This window comes from Artibeus jamaicensis, unplaced genomic scaffold (genome assembly GCF_021234435.1).
Source record: "Artibeus jamaicensis isolate MK-2021 breed Jamaican fruit bat unplaced genomic scaffold, CSHL_Jam_final contig_3126, whole genome shotgun sequence".
In the NCBI taxonomy this organism is placed as follows: Eukaryota; Metazoa; Chordata; class Mammalia; order Chiroptera; family Phyllostomidae; genus Artibeus; species Artibeus jamaicensis.
Window position 1 is genome coordinate 8449679 of NW_026521723.1, and position 13977 is coordinate 8463655.

At 39.6% G+C, this 13977-nt stretch overlaps 1 pseudogene; it reads right to left on the reverse strand.

Annotated features, from left to right (window-relative positions):
* Positions 1 to 1521: 1521 nt before the first annotated feature.
* LOC119052773 (GPN-loop GTPase 1-like) lies at positions 1522 to 3406 on the reverse strand (annotated as a pseudogene).
* Positions 3407 to 13977: the final 10571 nt, after the last annotated feature.

Here is a 13977-nt window from a genome sequence, read left to right on the forward strand (position 1 = left end):
TTCCCCAGCCTTCCATAACCACTGTTACCTTTTTATTTTATTTTTCTTTTTCCTTTTTATTTTAAAATAAAATATTTTTATTTTCAGAATGTTTAAACTGGAGAACAGGAACCGGGTGGCCCAAGGTAGGGTACTTTGATAAAGCAGGTCAGGTGGGGATTGATACATGAGATTCACCTGGGCTGGAATTGTCATCGGTTATTTGAGTTAGAGCAGCAGTTTAGCAATTTTCAACCCTTTTCATCTTATGACACACATAAACTCATTACTAAAATTCTGTAGCACACCAAAAAATATATTTTTTTGCTGACCTGACCCAAAAAATGCTATAATTTTGATTCATTCACACTGGACAACTATTGTTGTGTTGGCTGTTGTCAATCTAAGAGAAAAGAGGTCAGTGCCCCTGACTAAATAGTCAGGTATTGCATGTTTTTAAAATTCTTGCAACACACTGGTGGAAAATCGCTGAGACAGAGCAGTGGTTCAAAGAGACTGCTGGGCCCCAGCCCTGGTTTCTGATTCAGGTCTTCAGTGTCCCATTTCTAACAGCTTCCCAGGTGATTTTTATGCTTCTAGTTCAGAGTCCACAGAATACAGAATAGGCAGGGATAAAATTTCTCATGAGAAATGGGCTGTGTTTTAAGGTGCTGTGAAGAACAGAGTCAGGGTAAACCCTTACGATGACTGTTACATAAGGAATGTTCACCTGACCAAGTCCGTGACCTTTGAATAAATCAGCAAGGATAATTTGCATTAAATTCAAAGTACAATACAAATAGGGCCTGGCTCTGTACCTGGTTACTAGTATGTGTATAGGGGAAACCTCCTTGCTGGGCCAGGTTTGGACATGTGGCTTTAAAACTCTCTGATGAATAGAAGTGAATCTATTTGCAATTATATAATTTTCTTAATTATGACAGGCAGGGTTACAACAAAGTTAAAATCAAAAGCTCTTTATCCTAATCACCATCAAAAACAGGATTCTTGTTCATTAATGATATGTTTGTTTTTCCCACTTACTTCAGCAAACCTGGTGTCCTATAGCTACCAAGCATGAGGTACATTTCATACCAACACTGATTGGTTGCCAAGGAGACTCCACTGCCACTCTGCACAAGCTCGTGTTTGCCCTCTCCCTTTCTGCTAAAAGGAGGGGGAACTCCTGGGTCAAGTGCAACACTCTAGGGAAATAGAGAGTAGACGCTAGACCCAGCCTCTATAAATACACCCAGCCTAATAATAGAAAATCCATCCAGCAGCAGAAAAGGTACTTGAATTCAAATGATAAAAATATGAAGTTTTATGCTTGAACTAATATCAGTATCCAAGAACATTCAGAATATCTTTTCTTGCAAAAGTCCAAGAATAGGCCAAGGGGAATCAGTATCTGCCTCCCAGGTCCAAATGTCTTCTATCCCTGGCTTTATCAGAGTCAGATTTCCCCAACAAGAGAAGCTTTGCTATTCTTAACAAAATTGTTCTTTGTAGTAACCCCAATCAGAGATGAGGATGGTTCCTTCACAGAGTTTCAAACTTTTGGACTTGTAGAAACCATTTGTTGTTTCTTTTCCAGTACTCTGCCATTGATTATTGCCTAAAATTCTGGAATGCTGGCTCTTCGTGGCTTTCCTCTCTGTGATCACTATTATCTGCGCCACTGTCTGCTTCCTCATTCTCTTCATTTAAGGTTTCCCAAGTCAGGATCAAGTCAGAAGGGTCCCAAAAAGGAGATAAACTGTCTGTATCAGTTTTTGTGTCCAAGGTTACAGAGCTTCTGTCTTTCTGAAGGCATTCTAGTTGTTCTTTTTTTAATATTGAGTATTTTGTTTACATTTTTAATAAGTTTTTTCAATTACAGTTGACATGCAATATCAGGTGTACATGCCAGTGATCAGACACCACATAACCCATGAAGTGATCATCCTAATAAATCCCACACCACATGAAACCATACCTAGCTACCAGAATTCCAATGAGTATATTTCCTATGCTACAATCCTCACCTCATGACTATTCCATAACCACGAAGTTGTACTTCTTAACCCATTCACCTTTTTCACCCATACTCCCAACACCCCTCCCATCTGACAGCCATCAAAACAGACCCTGTATCTATGAGTCTGTTTCAGTTCTGCTTGTTAGTTTTTTGTATTTTTAGATTCAGTTGTTGATAGATATGTGTTTATTGTTATTTTATTGTTCATATTTTTACTGTACTATTTTCCTCTTACAAAAACCCTTTAACATTTTATGTAATACTGGTTTGATGGTGTGGAACTTCTTTGGCTTTTTCTTGTCTGGGAAGCTCTTTATTCATCCTTCAATTCTAAATGATAGCTTTTCTTGGTAGAGTAATTTTGGTTGTAGGTTCTTGCTTTTCATCACTTTGAATATTTCTTACCACTCTCCTCTGGCCCGAGAAGTTTCTGTTGAGAAATCAGCTGACAGTGTTATGGGAGCAGTAACTAACTTCTTTTCTCTTGCTACTTTTAATATGCTTTCTTTGTCTTTAAACTTTTGCATTTTAATTATGATGTGTCTTGGTGTAGGCCTCTTTGGGTTCATTTTGTTTGGGACTCACTGTGCTTCCTGGACTTGTATGTCTAGTTTTTCACCTGGTTATCTGATGCTGGCTCTGTGCCTGGCCAGTGATTGCTTCATACAGTCGTATTCAGAACAAAACTCCCTTTCATATTCTTCCACAGCACTGGGGACTCTCACAAAGTGTTTATCTAAGCCTGTACCCAGAACCACAGACCCAGTTACCACCCTGAGTGAGCTATAAAACTAATCTAACACCAAGGTCATTGAATAACCCAGGTTACTAACATATGTAGTCTCTTGATTCCAAATATCTTGGAAAGCCTCAAAATCTCGCATCCATTCCACTGCAGAGCTGTGATCTGTGATGTCAGTTTCATTCATGAAGCTTGATTTTGTACAAGATGCAAGGCCTCAGTGATAATTGTCACAGAAACCTACCAAGTGAATACTTCAGTCTGGTCAGGTGTGTCAATCAAGACATTTAGACATATTTGGGGACTTCTCAATAAACTTCATCACCTGATTTAATCTGATAGCAAAGAGATTAAGTGAGGTCACTATGCCAACATTGGGCCCAAGTACATAGCTATACACTTAGTTGAGGATTTAAATTGTTTCTAGATGAATTCACATGATAAAATTCATAGCGATATTGGCAACAAAGGGAATTTCATGCACAGAGGGCTCTGGTTTTCTGATTGACCACATAAGGTGGAGAACCTTGGTTATGCAGGGATCTTATGAGCCTCTGAACAAAGGTGGTTTTTGCAGATCCCACCATTTCCAACACCAACAGACACACTGGGGGCCAAAGACCCCCAGAAGCCTGGGGCTCAGCGGCCACCACTGTCACTTTCATAAGAAGTCAAAGTGAACATATATGAGACATGGAGTAACCTTAAATATTCTTTCATAGAGAATGTTGTTCAAATTCATTCATTAAATGTTTTTTTAAATGGAAGACTTACTCCAAAAAAATGAAAATATGAGAGAATGTTCCTAAAGCAGAGTTTATTATTTCTGTAGCTCTGAAATAGAGAAATGCGTTTCAACTTAGTAAAAGTAGTGGTAAATATTATTGTCACTCATGAATGGATGGTAGTAAAGCCTTGTTTTATTTAGTTGCTTTTTAATAAACAGGTCATAGCCAAAGCACTTGAGAAATAAAGGCACCCCAGAAACTAGGGGGCAGCCATGCTCTCCATCCCCTTCCTGGCCTAATGCCTATTTTCGGTCTTCGTGAAATGCAGGTAAATCAGCAACACCCAAATCCAGCTGCTCTGCAACCAGCACCTGACCTGGACTCATCATGATTTATTTTCACTCAAGTAGGATGTCTCTTTTAAAATTCTATATTTAACACACACAATTTCAAACTATACAATGTGTTCACTTTTTTTTTGGCTCTCCTGAGAAGCAGGCCCTGATTGTGGCATGCTGAAATAACTAAATACATTTTCCTTCAAAGAGCCAAATTTTTCTAGGCTTCTGGATGGATTCCAGTCAGCATCCATCAGCTTTTGAGTATTGGTGTGTGTTTAGGGCTGTACCAAGCCTGGTGGGAAACACTAATGAAAGAACAAAAACCAGCTCTTGCTCTCACCCAGTTTAGGATCACGTTTAGGAAAACAAGACTAACACGCATGCCACAACTGGGAAACAATTTGAGACAGTATATAATTAAGCGCTGAATGTAATACTGACTGTAAGTGCACAATACTTCACTAATTACCTATTGCTTTAAGGAATTAATACTTAACTTCGGGGCTTTCAATCGCAATTTCTCCATAAGCATTAATTCTTGTAACCAGCAATTCAATTCATTTCAAATAGTTACAAACATACCCTAGTTTTAGCAAATTACCAGCATTGTTCTCAGAAATGTTTTTTTTCATTAACCAATTAATTTAAATCCTGATTGTTCTGACCTCCAGGGCCTTTCAAAGGGTGCTTTCTCCTCAGACGTAATTTAATTTTTCAAATGAATTTTGGCTGGCACAGGACTTAGAAAATCCCGAGGGAGGAAATCTGCTTTCTCACCTCCCTCCTGAGGGGAAGAAAAGGACCAGGGGAGCAGGGGGTCCCTGGGTCCGAGGCAGGCCCTCTCTCTCTCTCTCTCTCTCTCCCTCTCCCCGGCAGGGGTAGACAAACCCCAGCACTGGACTCCTTTCCTTATTTCAGTCTCTTTCATTTCTCTGTTACTTCCTTTTCATTCCCTCTTCCTCTCTCCCCTATTTTGCCCCCCATTCTACTTTTGTCTCAGTCTGACCAGCAGCATCTGCAGAGAAAGTTTTCTCAGTTGACAGCCCTCGGGAGGGAGGAAGTTGCTAACCCTGCCTATGCTACCAGCATGGAGAAGATGGACCCAGGAGGAATTTGGGCCTTGAAAATTCAGCTCGGCTCATCTTTTAAACCTTTAGCCAGCTTTCCATCAGCCAGCAGGTGTACTGGGAAGATACCAAATGTGTTTGTCAAATGTGCTTCGAGACAGAGACCTCCCTGGGTCATCCCACTTCTCCTGAACTCTGCTGAGCATCTTCATGGGCTCACTCCACCTGGGACACTGCGCGGGGCTCTGGCAAACAAGCACAGGTGGGTACAACTATATTCAAACCTGCCCTCTGTTTCTCTTTGACAAAGAAATGATTAGACACTGATATGTGTGATGTGACATTTTATCTGAGTGTGGTGGGACAAAGAAGGCAAGTACAAGCTGCTTTTCCCTTCCCTGAGATTCCCTTTTTATGTTTATTTGTTTGTTTTGCTTTAATTTTTAGGGGCAAAAGTGATACCCACACAGACAGTGGTGGTAGGAATTAACCAGCAGGTGGTAAAAAGCCAGATTTCCTGGCTTCCTGGAATCCCAGTTCTGCCTCTTCCTAGCTGGGTAACCTAAGCAAGTTGTGTAACATTTCTATGATTTCAGTTCCTCATGTGTAAAACTAGAAGAAAAACAGTAGCTATGTCAGAGATTTCATATCTTAGAATTAAGTACATTCAATTATGTCATACATATACCAAATACTCCATAAATTAGAGCTTTTATTATGGAAAGAGCTTTTATTATGGAGAGTATCCACTAACTTGCACATAGTGGATACTCTATAATGTAAGCTCTTCTTTCTGTTTATTTGTATGGGTTCATAGAGAGTAAGAGACCCAGGAGAACAAATGTTCCACCACTGTCAGGAAACGTCCCTTCCCTTGTCAGAGCTAGGATTTCAGCCCTGCTCCAACACTCAAATGCATTGTACTCACCAGCAGTAGAAGTAATACAGTCTGTGATCTCATACACTTCGGCAATATACACCAAACTTTCCTTAACAGAGCACTGAAAACATTAAAAGAGTGGTCAATATAGTACCAGAGCAAGTGCCACCATCAAAAGCATTTTCGCAGTAGCCCATAATTTATAAACTCTTACAAAGGGCTTTTATAAAAATCTCCTATGCAATTAGGAGATTTTGATTTAATACAAACCAACAAAAATATTTAAGAATACTCAGAAGTTTTAGAATGTGGTAGTAGGAACCAGTAGATTTGGGAAAGTTCTGCCACTATTCTACTTTCTACAAGTCAATGGAAAATAAAATTTGGGGAAATGGATGAATAAAGATAGCTTTTTTCTTAACATACAGTCCTACCATAGTTAATAGTATTTCTTTTCTACTTAGAAGGAGGGTTCAAGAGTGCTTTTAACTGTGAACACATTCCTAGATTTACTAAAATAATGGCATAAAAGTAAAAGTACAATTCTTGATGAGTCCCCCACTGTCCAGTCACTAAAGTTTAGAGAAACAATTTCTTCCTAAAATTAAACTCATTGGATGTCAAATGAAATAGATGGCAGAGCTAGCTGATAAGTATTGACTGCTTGCTATATATTAGGCACTGATCAAAATATTTTACATGTATTAACTTGCCTGTTTCCCTTATACAATCTCATTTAATCCTATTATAACTTAATGGGCAGAAACTATATTTAATTGCATTTTATGAAGGAGGAAGTTGGTTTAAAATGTTTAAAATCAAACAGCTAGAAGGATGATTCTCGCTAGTAAGAAGGCAGACAAGGCAACTCCCAAAGCACTTTGATTTGAACTTTAAAAGCAACTAAATTAATTCATGTTTCATCAATGACAGGAATAGCCATAATATAAAGACCTGAACACTCGTTAGTTTTTGTGATAACAATATTGACTTTAAACACCAACCACCTCCTTATTTGCAGTCATATAATTCTGTTCTTAGGAGCCAATGGCTAGAAAAATGCCCATAAGACTACCAACATACACTTTTATTTCTACTGCACCAGACCCTTCCAATCAATTCACAATCCAGGAGCCCTTTGGTCACAGAACAGATCAGAATCCAATATAATCATTCTTTTTCTTTCACAAAAGAACAAGTAACAATGCTGTTGGCCTGTTCATACAACTGGCACCATGGCCTTCAAATTCCTCGTTGCATTCTGGTTATCAAGAAAGTTAATTATTATCAAATCTCTACCTCTGAAACAGGAGACCAAAAGCCACCTTGTTCCAAAGCCTTGCCAGGTAAAATAACATAGTAGAAAAATGGCGCTTTTATTCTGATAACTTTGGGAAACTAGATTAAGTTCAGAAAAAAAGTTGCTACATAGAGCTGGGAGTAGCAGGGAGAGAGATGGAAGAGAGTAAATTATTTAAGAATCACAAGAAAAGATAACTCAGATGATCAACAATTTCTAAGGCCAAATGATAAAGCTTGGGTGATATATGTTAAAGCATTGCTTAATGAAGAGCTAATCTAGTGAGACTCTCCTACTGTGCTTCCATTCATAAAAGCTGTCTAGGCAGTGTCTGAAGGAGAAATGCTCATTGAAATAATCAGAATACTTTGGAATTGGTGTCTTACGGCATCGGTCCCATGCTCAAAACCAGTCAGAAGCATAGAATGAGGGCATAGTTCACATGTCTACATATGAAGAGATATGAAGAAGAAAACAAAAAAGAGCAGAAACGGTAAATATAAATTAAAAAAATAGTAGTCAGAATATTTTTAGTTCAGAAAATCATTTGAAGTGTTCAAACCCTTATTCATTTTGGGTTTTGAAAGAGTAATTTTTTTAAAGCCAAATGGATAAGAAAGTGTTTTTAAAGATGAAAGTAAAAGTAATCATAGCAGCTTTTAAGATTCTCACAGATGGCTCTTTTGTCTTTAAATATATGGACTGAAAGGGATTGTAAGGGAATTCTAACTTATAAACTCTATTTGTTCAGGATAAAATAATAACCTATGCAGAAATGTTTTTCAATGTGGTTGAACAAAAAAGAAGTAACTTTGTAGGCAAATTGATAATGTATATGAAGGTTTGACTATGAAGTACTGATTTCATAAGCCACACTAAAAACAAAAACAAAAAAACCCACTTTATTTCATGAACAAAAGAGTATCTTAATTTATAGTAATAGCACACAAAATGGCATCACATATAACTTACAATTCCAAAAACATGATTCTTACATGGTTGTTATTTTTTTGGCCAAAAAAAAGCCACCGCAACAAGGTCAATTGCCCAAATGGCATGGAAAGCGTATGTATCACATACTACACCTCTTGAGCAAAAGGAAATGCCTCTTTCAAATCGGTTATGTTATCTCCTTTTGCAACAGTGATTACATTTGGGTTTTACATCAGGGGTGCAATGAAGCTGGAATTTAATGCCTGAATAAAAGATCAAAGCAAATCAGAAAGTAATTAGTTGACAGAGCAAAGGGCTGCTTATCTGAACGACTTCGTTTATGGGACATAAAGGAACAGGAAACTCCTGACTTGGCTTTTGAAATAAAGAAAGGAAAAACTATATCCAAGTGCAGTTTGTCAGGAGGGAGGACATCAACTACATCTATTCTTTTCTTTTGGAAATTAGTTCTCTTTTGCCCCTGCTGTTAGCTTTCTAATCTGAAAATCCATTTCCCTTCATTGCATAAGTTTCTTTGGAGGCTGCATATTCATTTTCTGGATATTAGATCCCCTATTTACCACAGCCTGTAGTTCCAGACATTTGCTGTGTAGGATTTTACCCTTCCCCTTTCAATTCAGAATTTTATAGTTAAAAAATACCGATAAAGAAAGAGAATGAAAGACCCCTGTTGAGCAGCCAGCGATCACTACACACTTAAATTTTATATTATTATTATTATTTAGCATGTTAAGTACCCTTTCTATCATCATCATGGGGTAGCAGAACATTCAGCTTTGGAGGACAGAGTTTAATTTGAGGCTGAAAATGGTTAACAACAGGCTGAAAGACTGACAATAAAAAACACATTTAGAAATTCAACCAGAGCGTTTTTTATTTTAATGAAAAAGAATAATGAAAAGCCCTCTGCAGAAAGAGCAAATTTAACAAAGTTATTTAAACATATATGTGGGCTTTAATGTTGCAAAAGAGGAGTTTTTTGTTTGTTTCCTTGCTTGTTTTGTTTTTACAGTAACTGTAATCTCTTTTGTGGGTTTGGATTTGAGCCACAGGATGGCTGCAAGATAATTTTTAAAAAGCAAGACACCTTTGCCAAGTAGGAACTTAGAATAGATTCTAGGATATTTGAGTTAGTTGAGGATTTAGAGATGATCTAATGTTGAACTGTTCATTCATTGGACATGACACTAAAGCCCCAAGATGTGAAATATGTTCCCCAAGTCATGTGGCTGATGCGTGGTAGAGCTGTACTGAGAATGACCACACTACAAGCACTTACAAAGACCATGTCTGCTGGCCACTTTATTTTCTCTCTGTGTAATCCTCATAAGAGACTGTGATCAAACGTTATCACTGCCAGTTCAGAAGCAAACGGAAACTCAGAGGAATTACATAATTTACCAAAGGTCACCCAGCTAGAGAAAGGGGAAGCACAGATTTAACCTGTGTGATCCAAGGATATGCCTCAACAATTCCCCCCAACAAAAGGTGGGGCTCTCTGCTGCCTTCCACAAGGCCTTCAGCCTCCAGGGCACTGGTTTGCAGCAGAGCCAGCCGGGCTCTGTCTACCAGATGGGTGCTATCACCTGTTCTGTTTTGAGTTGCTGCTACTCTAATCCTGACCTCTCTGATGATATCACGGACCCACCCTAGTTTCCAATGCAGCCCAAACTCCACCAGATTCCCTTTGGCCCCTGCCCATAATGACCACCACACTTTCTTCCTGCATGCACAGCTCCTAAGACCCCAGTCATGCCCATGTCCCAGGTCCAGAATCAACTGAGAGGCAGATCGATTCCCCAAATTCAAGGTGCAATGGAAAGTGAGGTGGAGGCCTAAGTTACAATCAGGGGCTGGTCTGAGCTCCAGTAATGTAGTAACTAGGACAAAAAGTCCAAGGCTAGTTCTGCAGCCAGAGTTACTAAGGAAAACAGAGAAAGACAATGATCTCAGGAAGGGTGTTGGAGAGAGGGGAGGGATTTGGGACGAGCACTGTGGCTAGCCCTGTGACTCAGCTATCCACTGTGCCACCAGCCCCTAGGCTCAGTAATAGAGAATAATCCTAAAGCATTCCAGGCTGGGGCAGACACTCTGACTGAGGAGAGCAGCTTTAGGACTCAGTCGGAGCTACTGGCAGCAAGGCCCATCTGTGGCCCCAGCAATGAAGGGATGGGAAAGGTAGAAACAGGGATGTACTTGTGGGCAGGGTCTGAGACATCGTCCCATTTCTCCCTTCTGCCTTCCCTGAAAGACAGGATCTGGGCACCACCTTCCTTATTAGTCACAGTTATCCCTGTAATTGAGTTTGTCTTTCGCTTCCAGGTACCCTTCTCACTCCTTGATGACATTGAACAAAACATGCAGAGTTGCCATGGGCCCTGGGCCCTTTTCTTGGTCAGCTTGGTATCCCGGTGACAGATATGGCCACCCACCCCTCTTTCATTTTTAGTAATGAGAAGCACTCTGAAAAAGTGGCCATGGATGGTTAATGCACTCAGCTACATAAAGACTTGTAGTTCCCTGTGGTTCTGTGGATAAAGTTCTCCCAAGTCCCTGCTTACATTCACCTTTTATACTACAATGTTGGATTTAGTATCATCTTTCTATTACTTAAAAAGGTATTGGGACAGCAGGTAGCATATCAGGTGTAGACTACCTGATTCCATGTGGATTCAGTCTGATGTAGTCCATGATGGAACCTGCACTGTGCCATCCCAGTCTCCCAGGAGAGCCCCTGTGGTTCCCTTACCTGTCTGCAGGTGTTACTGATGGTCAGCAGTGATGGTCACCTTGCTACTTTTTCCCAAATAAGTGCTATCTTGGTGAGGAGAGTTATAGCTTTTGAATTTCCCTGCTTTGTATCCTAAGCCCACCTTTTACTATCAGTATTATATATTTTTTGGTAGTTTTTTTAGGGGGATAGGGTGGTGGGTATTGATGGGGTGGGGACATCAGTATTATCTTGAAACATTCATTTACTTCTTTCAGTTTAATTTTGTTATCTCTTAAACTGTATACATCAAAATTTTGCTATGAAGAATAAATGAGTAGCTTCAGCTGTAAGGTTCTCTAGTGCAGGGATCCCCAACCTTCTGCTACAGACCTGGACACTTGGAACCTGCTAGGAACCAGGCCACACGGCATGAGATAAGGCTGAATGTACTGTGCTTGAATCATCCCAAAACCATCTCTAGTCCCCCAGTTCATAGAAAATTATCTTCCAGGAAACTAGTCCCTGATGCCAAAAGATTGGGGATCTCTGCCCCACTGTGTTAGTCAGGATTCCTTGGAGAGAGAGAACCAATAGGATGTATTTATAATCCTGTTTATTAATGTATTAGAAGAAATCGGCTAACATAATTATGGAGGCAAGCAAGCCCAAGACCTGCAGAGTGGGTCAGCAAGCTGAACACTCAGGAGAGCTGATGGTTTAGTACCAGTCTGAGTCCAAATGCCTGAGAACCAGGCCTGGCAATTTTGTAGTTCTAGTCCAAAGGCAGGCAGGCAGGCAGGTGGGCTCAAGACCTGGGAAGGGACAATGTTTCAATTCAAGTCTGAAGACAGAAAGAAAGCCAATGCCCCAGTTCAAAGGCAATTAGGCAGAAAGGATTTTCTCTTACTCCAAGGAGGGTCAGCATTTTTACTCCATTCAAGCTTTCACCTGATTGGTTGGGACCTACTCACATCATTGAGGTTGGTCTGCTTGACTCAGTCTACCCACTAGAATGTTAATCACATCTAAAAACACCATCAAATAAACACCCAGAATTATTTTTAACCAAACATGTGGACACCCTGTGGCTCAGTAAACCAGACACATAAAATTAATATTCACACCTAATAAACTTAAATATGCTAAACCTGAGGCAACTCAGGTCATCAGAAACACAGAAATAAATGCACATATGTATTTCTAGACTTTATGATAAATTTCTATGTCAGATAGCTTGCATTGTATGTTTTGTATTTAAGTCTACAACCAATGTTTCTGAAAACTGCCATCAATATGGCACATACAATAAAATATGAGAGCTTCCAAGGGAAATTTAAGAAACTATATCCTAACAAAGCTAATTTTCATTATTGGGTAAATTTATTAGAATATAATTAAAGGCACACCAGTATGCCTATAGTACAAAATTTGCAGTCAAAAGCACACCTTTCAAAAAAGGGTGTGTCTCTAATCTATTGAATTCCTTCTATTTGAACAACTACAAAAAGACAACTGTACTTGAACAACAATAAAAAATTCTCCTATTTTAAATAAGATCTAATTATGGCACACTATGCAAGTGACCAAGGAAGTATAGTTTTCTCAGATTTTTCAAAGAACTTTTTGATGTTTCCTTGTGACAAAGTATTAGGAGAAAGAAGTCACTGAAGAGCAAAGGGCAGAAATCTGGCAAAGGTTGCTCGTGAAAAGCCCTAGAAGCAGCCTCAGTGAACAGCCATGGCTGAAAGGAAAGTTAATAATTTAACACCCACAGGTCTAGCCTTGGTTCTGGCATTGTCCAGTACAGCATGTTAAATGAGGAGGGGGGGGTACTGGGAGATGATTTACTAGAGATATGGTCTGACTGCCAAGTCTGCCAATGACTCTGCTTTAGGTAAGTGGGGGAGATCAGTTAAGAACAGTGAACATTATCACTTGGTTTCAGTTTATTTGGATTTTAGCAAAAACAAATGCACTTGAAATTCAAGTTATACTCAGTCATACCAGCGTAAATTAAGTCCAATTTCTCTGAATCTCTTTTGAGAAGTGAACTGGTTAAAGGTAGAGCTAATGTCTATATAAATAGGAGAGAAGAAGAGAATGCAGTTACAACACAAACCAGTTGTTCGAATAAGAAATGTAATGGGTTATATATGAATTTCTATAAAATCATGGTACCAAAGACAACTGTTTATTGATTCTAAAATGATTTGATAATCTTTGTTTTCAGCTTGAAGAGAAACACAGTTCAAAGATGGATTCAGAGAGAAGAAAATAATTTCATACTGAGAAACAAAATCATTGCTGTAAAATTGTACTGGATTCAAGTCACTGGCGGTGATTGTTGGATGTTCCCATTAGCCTGCATTGTTCCAGGCCTGACCAGCCTGTTGCACAATGAGTTCACATTAGCATCAATATACACACTTCTGTGGCTAATAACTGTTACTTGGATAGCTGCCTCAAAAACTTCAGGGTTTCCTGGGTGCTAGATATAAGACTAGCATCATTTATTTTGTTTGTTGTTGTTTGTTTGGTTGTTTGTTTAATTAGCTCCCCTGTGATATCTTCTCTCGAAGAGCCAGGAGAAAATCACATTTCACCACTAGGACTAGTGCCTGGATGCTGCATGAGAAACCTGAATCCCTAATGTCCCTTTAGCACTTCTGAACATGCTTAAGCCTAATGCACTCCTGCAACACCATGAGTCTTTATGGAAGATGGCATTTTCCCAAATTGGCCACTGCATAACTTTTGGTCCCACATGTTCTTGCAAGGTTTGCCACTGCCACATTGAGAAGTAAATTCTCCTTTCCCTCCCCTTGAACCTGGGCAGTTTGTGGCTGCAGCAAACAATAGTGTAAGGCAGAAAGTGATGCTATGTGACTTGTAGAGCACTAAAGGGATACAGTGGTCACGTGGCTCTCCCATTTAGGATCCTGGTACTAGGAGCCCAGCCACCATCTTGTGAGGAAGCCCAAGGCACAAGCAGAAGCCATGTGCTTCTACCAGCAGCCTTAGTGAAGCTTACAGCCTACACCAGCATAAATAGATGTGGGAAAAAAGAGACCTTCAGATCATTCCAACCCCTGGCTTTGGAGATGCCCTAGCTGACACCTAGATAAGTAGCAATGAATTATTCCTACCAAACCCTTCCCAAGGTGCACAAATGTGAGCAAAAGAAATGCTGTCATTGCTTTAAGCCACTGTTTTGGGGCGGTTTGCTTTGCAGCACTATATAGGTAAAACAACC